This window comes from Mesoplodon bidens (assembly GCF_964165515.1).
Source record: "Mesoplodon bidens genome assembly, chromosome: 2".
Taxonomy (NCBI): Eukaryota; Metazoa; Chordata; class Mammalia; order Artiodactyla; family Ziphiidae; genus Mesoplodon; species Mesoplodon bidens.
In genome coordinates this window covers 26677097-26690249 of record NC_138177.1, presented here as the reverse complement: position 1 = coordinate 26690249, position 13153 = coordinate 26677097, and positions in this window count along the sequence as shown.

Below are 13153 nucleotides of genomic sequence, written 5' to 3'. Positions count from 1 at the left end.
ACTCCAACTGGGTGTCTGACAATTCAGTTCAAGGCTGACACAGGCTCCTGGATTTAGTTCAGATCCTGGCAGTCAAGGGCTCAGTCCCACAAGACTCCCTGCACTTCAGATACCAGCCATAAGTGAGGTGCCCAGGCTACTCACAGTTCTCTCCGGGGACTACAAATTCAGGGGTTCCCATGGCTCCCCGACAACTTTAATAATTTGTTATAATGACTCACAGAGCTCAGGAAAGTACTTTCTTACTATTACTGGATACTGCTTTCTTATTATTACAAAGGATACACTCAGGAACAGCCAGATGGAAGAGAAGGATAGGGCAAAATATGGAGGTGGGTGGCGGAGAGCTTCAGTGCCCCCTCCAGTTGTGTGAGAGAGCGCCTGTCCCCCTAAAGCCTTCCCATGAAGTATGGTGTCAAACTTTTGAATTCTTGTCAATCTGATAGGAGAAATACAGTATGTTAGTGTCGTTTTTAAAAACTATTTACTGAAGTGTAATACACGTAAAAAAAGTGCACATACCAGAAGTATACAGCTCACTAAATTTTCACCGTGAACACCATTGTACAACCAACATCCAGCTTACAAAACAGCAAGTGACCCGCACTACCCACCACTACTACCCACACATTCCCTTCCAGTCACTGCCCGCCTCGCTGCACCCAGGAGCCCAGATTCTAAACGCAGAGATTAGTTTTACCTCTTTTTGTACTTTTTATAAACGGAATCGTATAATATAGCTCCTTAGGGTCTTCTTTAAAAAACATATCATTCTGGGCTTCCCTGGTGGCGCAGTGGTTGAGAGTCCGCCTGCCGAGGCAGGGGACACGGGTTCATGCCCTGGTCCGGGAAGATCCCACATGCCGCGGAGTGGCTGGGCCCGTGAGCCATGGCCGCTGAGCCTGCGTGACCGGAGCCTGTGCTCTGCAACGGGAGAGGCCACAACAGTGGGAGGCCCACGTACCGCAAAAAAAAACAAAAAACAAAAAAAACACGTATCATTCTGCTTGTGAGATTCACCCATATAGTTGTGTGAAACAAAGAATGTTGCCCGCAAGGATCAGGTCATTAACCGCTGCAGTCAGTCACTGACCTGCTATCCACCCTGGAAGGAGTTCAGGATGAAAAACAGGATGAAGCATCTGTGTTGTAGATATGTGGGCCCCTAGATAGTTAACATGCACATCTAAGGAAGAATTTCAATGACCCCAGATTCTTGCATCTTCCCATACATAGATGAGCACTAAAATCATTAACTTGAGATGTCTGTTTCTTGTGATGAGCAGTCATCTTTTACCAAGATGTATGCTTGACTACATGTATTTCCCAGCCAAAAAATTCATAAATCCTGGCTCCTTCCCAGTTCCTCAGAGCTCTCTGAGAGGCTCTTTTCTGGGCTATAGTCCTCAGTAAGGTTTCCAAATACGACTGAAACTCACAGCTCTCATGTTGTGCATCTTTTAGTTGTATGAGGTTGTAAGTCATTCATTCTCATCACTGCATAGTATTCCATTGTGGAAATATTTTACTATTTAGTTATACATTCTGTTACTGATGGGCCTCTAGGTAGTTTCTACTTTGGGGCTATTGTAAACAGTGCTGTTATGAACATTCTGATACATGTCTTTTGTGAACATATGTACACATTTCTGCTAGAAGTGGAACTGCCAAGGCATAAGGTATGTAGGTTTAGGTTTAGTAGACAATGGTTCACATTTTTGCAACGTGGCTGTACCAATTTACACTCCCAACGGCAGTGTGTTTGAGTAGTGGTTCCTCCACATCCTGGTCAACACTTGGTCCTAGAGCAGTTTTAATTTGCTTTTCAGCTATTAGGAGTGAAATTGAGCATCTTTCCCTGTGTTTATGGGGCATTTCACGTTTTTTTTTCTGTGAACTGTCTTCACGATTTGCCCGTTTTTAATTGTTTGGTATTTTGCTTCTGAATTTTTAACAGCTCTTCACATATTAGAGATACTAGCCTGTGCTGGTTATTATCTGTGTGCCACCTCCCAACCAACTGTCTGGATGTATGCCTGGGAGGCTGACCCTGACATATTCCATCACCCTGACTCCCCTGATCGTTGGCTTCTGGTTGGGTGTAGGCAGTGGGGGACACTGGCAGAGGAAGGGAGGGTGGGATGAGAGAGAGGCTGAGTTATTTTCCCCTTCATCTTCCTGGTTCAGCAATGACTGCATGCCCCTTGATAAAGTTCTCATTAGCACTTCCTTCTCAATAGTGCAGCTCCCAGCAGACTCTGATAACAGTATTTCCTCCTCATCTCTTCAGCCCTAGGGGAGCCGAGGACATCCTGATGCTACTTGTCTCTGCGAAGGTCACACGCCTGGTTTGCTCCCTGCTTATAGCTCTGCCTGTAATCCCTTCATTTAAATATCTTTATTTGAGCCATTTGGGAGTGAATTCTCATTCCTGCCAGGATCCTAATTGTCACCTATTGCTTTGTTTGTGACACAAGTTGCAAATATTCTCCCCCCATTTTATCATTTTTTCTTTGACTTTGCTATGGTGATTTTTCACACAAAAAAGTTTTTTCAACTGTGTAGTCAAATTTATCTTTTTTATTATTATTACTTCTGGATATGATGTCATAGGAAAGTTTTTCCCACTTATAAAGGAATTAATCCTTATTTTCTTCCAGAATTTATTTGGGTCTCATTTTTGACATTTAGATCTCTGATCCTTTTGGGGTTTACACTTTACACAAACTCTTGAGCCACCACCTGCGCAAAAACTTTATTGGTTTGGTATATGCTACTTTCTGGGGAGACTCGTAATAACGGTGAAAATTATTATACTATTTTACATTCCTCTTCAGTACATTACAGTTTAAGACAGATTCTAATATAGTAATAATCTTGATAATAAAATAGATGACAATAGCTGAACTTAACTAGAGCTTTAAATAACTAGAGTTTGCTACGTTCCAGGCATTTTACAAGCACTATAGCATTTAATCCTCATCACAGCTCTATGAAATAGGTCCCATTAATAGTATCATACCCATTTTTCAAGGGAGGAAAATAAGGCTGAGGGAGAGTAAAAGGGAGTAATTGCCCAAAGATACTCCATCACCAAGTGCTGGTGATGGAGTTTCAAGCTAGGCAGTCTAACTCCAGAGTTTTCAGGTTTTAAACCACTGCGTGTATGACCACGTTTAACTCTCAGAAAGAATCCGTGAGGTACTTTATTACTATCCCCATAGTGTATTGGAGAAACTGAAGTGAAGAAGCATTACCCGAATTAGCCAAAGTTTGCATTTTGTAAATGGGAGATCTGGGTCTGGCTGGAACCCAGATCTGGGGACTGGGAGACCTGGGTTTTTGACTCCCACCTCTGCCTCCCATACCTGTGTAGACCATCAGAGTCAGGTCCAGCAGAACCCTGCAGATTTAAGGGGGGACAAGCTGAAGAGGGTGGAAGCAGTTAATCCTGGCTGTCTTGAGCAGTTGCCAAAGTCTCCCTGGCCGGAACCTGAAGGCCCCTCACTGCCCTGGGAACCCAGGTTTCCACTCTACTTGTAACCAGAGTGATGATCGATAACATTGTAATATGAAGTTCCTTGGGAAAGCTAATAAACTGTGTGGCAAAAAACCCCCCAAAAAACAAACAAAAAAAACCCACTTTCACTTAGCAACATGGAGAAAATTCATTTGAATGAACTGAGAGACTTCAGTAAGCCTTAAATCAGGGCATTCAAGGGGGACACAGGGTATCCTTAGTAAAAGGGTCCAGAAAACTGGCTTGGAATAGAGCTGGGATATATGTATATTGGGTGTATGTGTATGTATATGTATATTGTGTGTGTGTGTGTGTGTGTATTGCTATGTATCTATGTATATGTATATTGGCATATGTATATACATATAGACGTACAAACGTATCCACATATATTAGGATATATGGATATATTTCATCAGTTTTTAAATATTTTCCACCTTTTAACATCTCTGAAACCATAACATATTTTACCATCGGTGGTATCTTGGATTTGATGAAATACTTTATATTCACACCTGAATAAAAATAGCTACCCTGATAGGTTCCACTTTAAACTCATATCATGAAACTAATGGGCCCTTGAGGCTGACCCACAATCATACACCAGACCATTTGTTCACATACTCTCCTGGATGATATTTTCATGACTTCTTTTCTTAGCCCGCCCCAACTCTCATTCTCAATCTTGGCTTTTTACCTTGCTTCCTTCTTCTTTAAGAAAATTGAATCATTCAGAAGAAAATGTCCACAGACTCTCACCACCACATGCACTACAGCCAGGTCTGGGGACTTCCCACCACTTCCACAGATGACCCACCCCTGCCGCTGCTTAAGCCAACCCCCCCACCTGCGCACTGGATCCCATCCCTCCTGCCACTCAAGGGCATTTCTCCAGCAATTCTCCCCTCTCTCTCCTACATAATTTTTTTCATTCTACCTGATTATTCCTATCAATATAAAACTATGCTCTTTCTGCTCCTATTTAAGAAAGAAAGAGGAAAAAAAACTTCTCTGGACTCCATTTCCCATGCCAGGCAACACTTGATGTCTTTGCTTCAAAACTCCTCAAATGAATTTCTATACTCATCTCATTTCTCTCCTCCCTGTCACTCTTGAACTCACTCCAGTCAGGCTCTGGCCCACACACTCCTCCAAAATGCTCTTGTCAAAGTCAAGTGGCACCCTTATGAAATGCAGAGATGAATTCTCAAGCCTTCTCGTCCTTGACCTGTGTGCAGCTGATCACTCCCTCCTCCCAGACATGCTTCCTCCACTTAGCTTCCAGGACACCTCCCGTCTCAGCCTCCCTGAACAAGTCCTCTTTTTCTCAACCCCTCAGTGTTGCAGTGCTCCAGGGCTCAGTCCTGGGTCCTTTTCCCTTCTCTACCATCACTCACTCCCTTGGTGATACTATCCTCAGTGTTATGGGTTGAATTGTGTCCCCCAAAAGCTATGTTGAAGTCCAGTACCTCAGAATGTGACCTTGTAATTTGGAAATAGGGTTATTGCAGATGTAACCAGTTAAGACAAAGACAAGGTCCTATTGGAGTAGGGTGGGTCCTTAATCCAATATGACCGTCATCCTTTGAAGAAGAGACATAGAAATAGAGAAACATGGGGGAGAGCAACATGTGATGACAGAAGTAGAGATTGAAGTGCTGCAGCTGCAAGCCAAGGAATGCCAAGGAGAGCCAGCAAACCCCCAGAAGCTAGGAAGAGGCAAGGAAGGATTCTCCTCTACAGGTATCAGAGAGGGCATGGCCCTACTGACATTTTGTTCGGGGATGCCTAACTGCTAAAACTGTAAGTCAACAACTATTTTTGGTTTTAAGTCACCCAGTTAGTGGCACTTTATTACAGCAGCCCTAGGGAACTAACACACCCAATCTTGTAGCTGTAAAAACCATCTATATGCTAAAGATTCCCAAATTTATGTCTGTGGCTCACACTTCTTTTCAACTGTTTACTTCCCATCCCCACTTGGAAAACCAACAGACATCTCAATCTCAATGTGTCCAGAATGAATTTCTGACCTCTATCACTTACCTCCACCTCCAGGGTGCTCCATCTCTGTTGATGGCAACTCCATCCTTCCCCCCTGCTCAGGACAATAGCCCTGGAGTCAACCCTGACACTTTTTTTCTTATACCCCACATCCAACAAATAAGGAACTCTTATTACCTCTACTTATGAAATATAGCCAGAATCCAACTCTCTCTCACCTCCTTCACTGATTGCATCCTGGTCCAAGACACCATCATCCTCTGTTCAAATTTCTTCCAATTCCACTCCTAGTAAAATTCAATGTCCTTGCCATGAGCTGTGAGGCCCTAGACGAATCCTCTCTTCTCTCTTACCTATCTGACCCTGTCTCAGACTGTTCCCCTGGCTTGCTCACTCTGCTCCAGCCTCCCCAGGTTACTCGCTGTTCCTTAAAGATGCAAGGCACACTCTTGCCTTAGATTTTTTGCCCTAGCTGATCCATCTGTCTAGAATGTCCTTTCTCAGACATCCTAATGATTCTCTCCCTCACCTTCTTCAGGTCTTAGTTCAGGTATCATATTCTCAATAAACCCTATCCTAATCACCCTATTTAATATCCTCTGCATGCAGATCCTCCTTATCCTGCTCTAATTTTGGTTAGAATGTAAGTCCCTTGAAGGCAGGAATCTTTGTCTGTTTTGCTCACTGATGTATCTCAAGAGTACTTGATATGTGCTCAGCACATACTTGCTGTAGATAAAAACACGTATTAATATGTATATTTGGATATATTTATCAAGTGTTTAACTGCATTTTTGTTTTAAAATTATATATTGAAAATAATGAACTGATACATCCTTTCCATAAAGAATTCAATACAGAAAGTGTATAAAGTAAAAAGTAAAAGTGCCTGTTTCCACTAATCCACATTCAAATGTAATCACTGTTTCTGGTTTGGTGTGTGAAAATTGATAAAGGGAAACCTCACTTAAATAAATTCCGGAGGCCAGAAGGAGGAGCCCTCAGGCAGAATCACTACACCTCAATCACAGGAAGAATTGTCAATTACAGACAGAGGAATCATCAACAGGAAGTCATCATCACCTACAGGTCCCAACAGGGGAAGATGAACATTGTATCTCCTAAGAAATCAACTACCCCAGCAATTCAGCCAATGAGAAATGGTCATTACTCTGAATTCTCACTTTTCTCCAATGGACTGTCATTCAAAACAACCCCTCCCAACTTCCTTTAAAAAAAAAAAAAGATTTATTAATTTATTATTTATTTATTTTTGGCTGCGTTGGGTCTTAGTTGTGGCACGCGGGATTTTCATTGAGGCATGCGGGGTCTTTCATTGCAGCGCGCGGGCTCTTCGTTGTGGTGCACGGGCTTGTGGCATGTGGGTTTTCTCTTCTCTAGTTGAGGCACACGGGCTTATTTGCCGCGGCATGTGGGGTTCCCTGACTGGGGATCAAACCTGCATCCCCTGAATTGTAAGGCGGATTCTTTACCACTGGACCACCAGGGAAGTACCCTCCCCCCCCCCCCCCGCTTTTTTTTCTATAAAATAACGTTCCTCTCCTTGTCTGTTGGACTTCCCTGTGGTTTTTGCTGTGGCTTGCTTGTCCTGAATTGCAATTCTCTGCTATTCCTGAATAAGCCCATTTTTGCTGGTCAAATAACCCACTGTTTCTTTTTTAAGATCAACAGGTATATACTCTTCCAGACTTTTTTTAGTGCACATGCAAACATGCACACAGACACATATATGTTTACGAAAATGAGATCTTACTACTTATATATTTCCTGGAACTTTTAAATTTCCTATATCATGGGCAGCTTCCCATTTCAGCACAGATAAATCTATTTCATTATTTTTGTCTCGTGTATTCTACTGCGTGGATAGCTAAGATATTTTGAAATGATGAAGTCATTGGTCTGTGGAGATGATTATTACCTAAAGTTTAATTCTAGCAAAATGTCATCAATTTTAACTTGAGAACGGAGATATTTGGCAAAGAGATTGTTCCAGTTTACCTTTACCTATAAATAAATTGTCAGAAGAAAAGTCATTTGTAAATAGTATTACCAATGAACAGATAATTTAAGAAAATAAGTACTTTTATATTACCACCTAATAAAGGTCATACTAGAGAAGGCCCATTTATTTTGAAACTATATATTATATATATTAACCAGAGGCCATTCTTTACCATTTACTAAACTAGTTTGGGACTGTAAGGTCAGAGCTGTTTGGATGACCGCATTTGTGCTTCCTTGTTCTACTGTACCCAGAGATAGACACTGCAGATACAGGTCTGACTGAAGCATGGCAAGGCTGCAGAGGCAGCAGGGTGGAACACAGTTCGTATGGTACTTATCCAGTGGCTGGGAAGTCCAAGACCAAGGTGCCGGAAGGTCTTGGGTCTGGTGAGGATCTGCTTTCTGGTGTGCATATGGCTAGCTTTTTGTATCTTCACAAGATGGAAGCCAGAGAGAGAGAAGCAAGATCTCTTGCATCTCTTCTTATACGGGTACTCATCTCATTTATGAGGGCTCCATCCCCATGACCTAATCACCTTGCAAAGGCCCCACATCTGAATGCCATCATATTGGGAATTAGGCTCCAACATGTGAATTTTGGGGAACACAAACATTCAGTCCATTGCATTGTGTGTAAGTGTATGTGTGGGTACACATAAGTACATCTAAGTGCACCCACACACCTGCATTTATTGAACACCTACTATGTGTGGCATTTTCATTTGTTACTTCATTTAATCTTCACAAGGATCTAGTGAGTTAAGTACAAGCATGGTCCCCAGTTTACACATGTGGATACTGAGGCAGAGAAAAGTTACATAAGATGTTCTGGTGGGGGTGGGAGAAAGGACTGATTACAGAAGTGAGGTTCTCACCTTTGAAGTTGACGAACAGAGGCCTCTGTCAACTAGCAGCTCAAAAGTCATAATGGGACTATGAAATAATACAAATAAAGTGCCCAGTAGGGACATCAGAACGTAGTAGGAGCCCAATATATATTTGTCAGATCTGAATATCCGTGTACTCTGTACAGACCATCTTTAGAAAAAGTTGCCTGGGTTTAACCAACAATTTTACACACATAATCCACCATCCTAAAAGCAAAACGTTTCTATAGAAATTTTCAAATGCCCGTATCTCCTGTAATTTTGGACAGATTCTTCTCCCTTCTCTTTTTCCATCCTATACAAGCACACAAACACAGAGCAAATGTTGCAAGGTGAGACTGTTGCAGGTGAGGTCTGCAGCCCATAGAATCATGGATGGCTTCACTCACAGGTTGACACAACCCAGAGTAAAACCCACCCCCAAGAGACCGGCTTGTGGGAACACTTGCTCCCTCTTCCTTTCCTGGTTTTCAGTTTTCTAGAGCTATTTTTTCAGTCATATTGTGTCCATGTCTTCTTTTGTAAGATTCCTCCAACATGTTCTGGAAGCATGCACAATGCAAAGGCAGAAGAGAAAACTGCTTACGTACAAGATATCACAAAAGAAGAAAGAACTGAGCTGGAGGTTTGAAGGCTTGTTCTCCAACTAATGGGTCCCGGCCATGTGCATCACGATCACCTGGGGGTATGTGACAAGATGCAGAATCCTAGAGTGCCTCCCAGACCTGCCATATTAGTTAGTGGAACAATTCTCAAGTCTAACATACCCTTTTAAACAAAGAACAAATATTTGATAACAACATTTTAGTATCCTGAAATGAAATTTATAATAACATAATCTACTTACATATGGAATTTTGAAACTTCAAAATGATACTCTTGATGTTAATAATCATAATGAGTGATTAATTCACATTTCTATCTATAACTTTTCTCACCCAGAGAAAAGCCAAAGGATCTGTAAGACATCTGGCCTCCTGTTTCCTCTCTGAACTCAGATTCTATTTCTCTACCTCTTATTCATGCTTCTCAAGCCACACTTGTCTCACTGTCCCTTTAACAACCTAAGGATGTTGTCTCCTCCGGGCCTTTGCACTGGCTCTTCTCCATGCCCAAAACTCTCTTCCCCAGATGTCTACTTGGCTGACTCCCTCACTTCCTTCAAGTCTTTTCTCAAAAGATACCTTCTCAGGGAAGTTCTCTGTGACTACCCTATTCAAGCCCCATCCCTACTTCTGAGACTTCATCTTCCCTTCTCAGCTTTATTATTTTTCTTAGTACTTATCACTACCTAAAATAGAATATATTTTGCTTTTTTATTGTGTCTTCTCCATCCAAATATCAGCTCCACGAAGGCAGGGATTTCTTTCTTGTTTCCTGGCATATTGTGGGTACTCAGAAAACAGTTGTTGAATGAATGAATGAATAAACAACAAAATTATACTCATTTCAATATGTTAACCCTACTAGATGACACTATAAAGTGGTCAGACACTTGCAGTCATAGATAGCATCACTGTGAACATGACATATAAAAATGCAGACCTGGTCACCTAACTTGTATTGGTAAATCTGATACCTTAAGTGACAGTGATTTTCCAAACTGATGAACAAATCTTGGTGAAGTCTGAACAGATCAAAATACACTCTTCCCTCAGTTTACACAGTAATGGCATTCCTGAACAAACTGGTGTATAACAGAACCATGCAAAACAAAGCAAACAACACCTTTGTGATCAGATTAAGATAGTTTGATTCTAGACTCAGAAAATGGTAAACAGTTTTTTTTGTGGGTCCTTCAAAAGTCACAGCGTTCTTTTTGCCTAGGACAGTCCCACATACTTCAAGATGTCTAGTATCCTTGGCCCCCACCCACTAAATGCCAGGAGTGCCCTCTAATTATCGTGACAACCCCCAAATGTTCCCACAGATTTCCAAAATGTCATATTGAGAACCACTCAGTTCGATGCTTTGTGTTCCAAGTTACAGAGAAATAAACCCATATAAGCTTAAAAAAATATTTGTTGGGTCCTGAAACTGATGGGTCCAGGGGTACATCAACTTCAGGGAAGGCTTCATCCAGGATCAAATACTTCAGCCAGGGCCTAAATTCTCCTATTCTCACAGCCAACACATACCTTTCTGTACTCTGTTTCCTAAGCTTTGGTTCCACCCAGCATTGTCAGCAAAATGTCCTTGAGGCTTCAATCTGACTGGTCTCCACCCCTGAACCAATTATGTGGTTGAGAAGGATGGGAGATGCTGACAATCAGAGTCCAATCCTGGAGCTGGAGGAGAGGTCAATTCTATGTAAACCCCATGGCTGACCCCCAGGGGGAAGCAATGGTTTCCCGAAGGAAATTTAAGGGTACACTGCCTGCAGGAAAGGGAATGGATGCTGAACAGCAAACAGCAGCTACCCACAACTCCTGAAGAGTCATTCTCTCTGGGAATGCAGCCTGAAACTCAGCAGCTTAACAAATTTCCCAAGGGATTCTTTTGATTTTTAAAAGAGCTTTATTGAGACATAATTTACATACCATAAAGTTCATCCATTTAAAATGTAGAATCCACTGTTTTTTAATATATTCACAGTTGTGTAACTATCACATGATCAAATTTTAGAACATTTTCATCATCTCTAAAAGAGACCTTGTACCCCATTATCAATCACTCGCAGACCACTCCACCCCCAGCCCTAGGCAATCACGAATTTTCTTTCTCTCTTTAGATTTACCTATTCAAGATATTTCATATAAATGGAATCATACAGTATGTGGCCTTTTGTGTCTAGCTTCTCTCATTTAACATAATGTTTCCAAGGTCCATTCATGTTGTAGTATGTGTCAGCACTTCCTTCCTTGTTATGGCTGAATAATATTCCATTGAGTAGGCCACATTTTGTCTATCTATTCATCCATTGACAGACATTTAGGTTGTTTCTACCTTTTGGCTATTATGAATAATGCTGCTATGAACATTCATAAACAGATTTTTGTGTGGGTGTATGTTTTTATTTCTCTTGGTTAGATATCTAGAAGTGAAATTACTGGGTCATACGGTAACTTTATGTTTAACATTTTGAGGAACAGTCAAACTGTTTTCTAAAGTGGTTGCATCATTTGACATTCCCACCAACAGTGTACAAGTATTCAAATTTCTCCAAATCTTCCACAATACTTGTTATTGTATTTTTCATTATAGCCATCCTGATGGGTGGAAGGTGGAAGCTTGTTGTTTTGATATGCATTTTCCTAATGGCTAATGATGTCCAGTAGCTTTTCATGTGCTTATTGACCATTTATATATCTTCTTCAGAGAAATGTATGTTCAGATCCTTCACCCATTTAAAAAATGAGTTGTTTACCTTTTTATTATTGAGTTGTAGAAGTTCTTTATATATTCTGGATACATGTCCTTTATCAGATATATGATTTGCAAATAATTTATCCCATTCTGTGGGTTGTCTTTTCATTTTCTTGATGGTGTTCTAGGAAACACTAAAGTTTTAGATTTTTATGAAATCCAACATATCAAATTTCTCTTTAATCACTTGTGCTTTTGGTGTTGTATCTAAGAAACCTCCAAGGGCTCCTTAGGCCTCTGAAGATATACTTTATTTTTATTTTTTCATTAATATATTTTAAATGTTTTATTGCATTTGGCCCTGGTCCTATAATGGTAAATAAAACAGATAGGGTTCCTATTATCATAGAATTTATGTCTACAAGTGGAGGTATACTATAAACGAATACACAGAAAAAAGATATATATATAATAAATTGGAATATATTTTATATTGGGGATCTGAGAGAGAGCAGAGGTTAGAAAATGTCATTTAGATTGGTCAGGGAGGACATTTAAGCTGCGTTGTCAAGGGTAAAAGGAATTCAGTGTGTGAAGAGTGAGGGAATAATATTCTATGTGGAACATGCAATATACTTCCCAGTTTTGCTTTGACTAGTTTTATGTGAACTGCTGTATTGAAAAGATATTTTATATCAACAATGTCTTATCATGTGTAGATTCTTCAACCAGCATTTCGGATTCATTTGGATGAGGCCTCGCATTATCTTAGTTCAGAAGTCTTTGGGGGGTGACCCCAAAGGAAGTGGCTTATGAAACTGATTTGGGAGAAGAAAATTATTATATATCTTTTGTTTAAAAAAATTAATCCTTGCACAAAAGCAATGTCATGTTTTCACACGACTGTCATCTGCAGTATTGATGACATCTATACAGTATCATCTATAGAGTGATATATAGTAAAATAATTAATATTTTTTCTGTGTTTTCTCTGTGTCTGACTGAATACTCCTCACAGCTCAAGACTAGCTTTAGAAGAAGAAAAAAATTTTGAGTGCAATTGAAAAAATGCATTTGTTGGCAACAATTTCTATCCTTGAATGCACAGCAAGTTCTGAGCTTATGAGCTATGGGAAGAAAAGCCTTTGTGATAAATAATATATTTGATAATACGCAGCAGGAGAAAAAAAATGTTTTCAATTGAAGAGTTCAAAATGAAATAGAATAAGTCTGGGAAGGACCTCTCTTGCCTCATGGGTGGATATGGAGATGAAAGAGCCATAACTGTTTTTGATTCTCATTCTCTCATGCCAGTCTATGGCATATATTACCAGACCTTTCTTGAATACCAGCTTTCAAAAGGGTTTAGTTCTCTATGGCATTGGGTGACTTACTTACATTCTCTCATTTC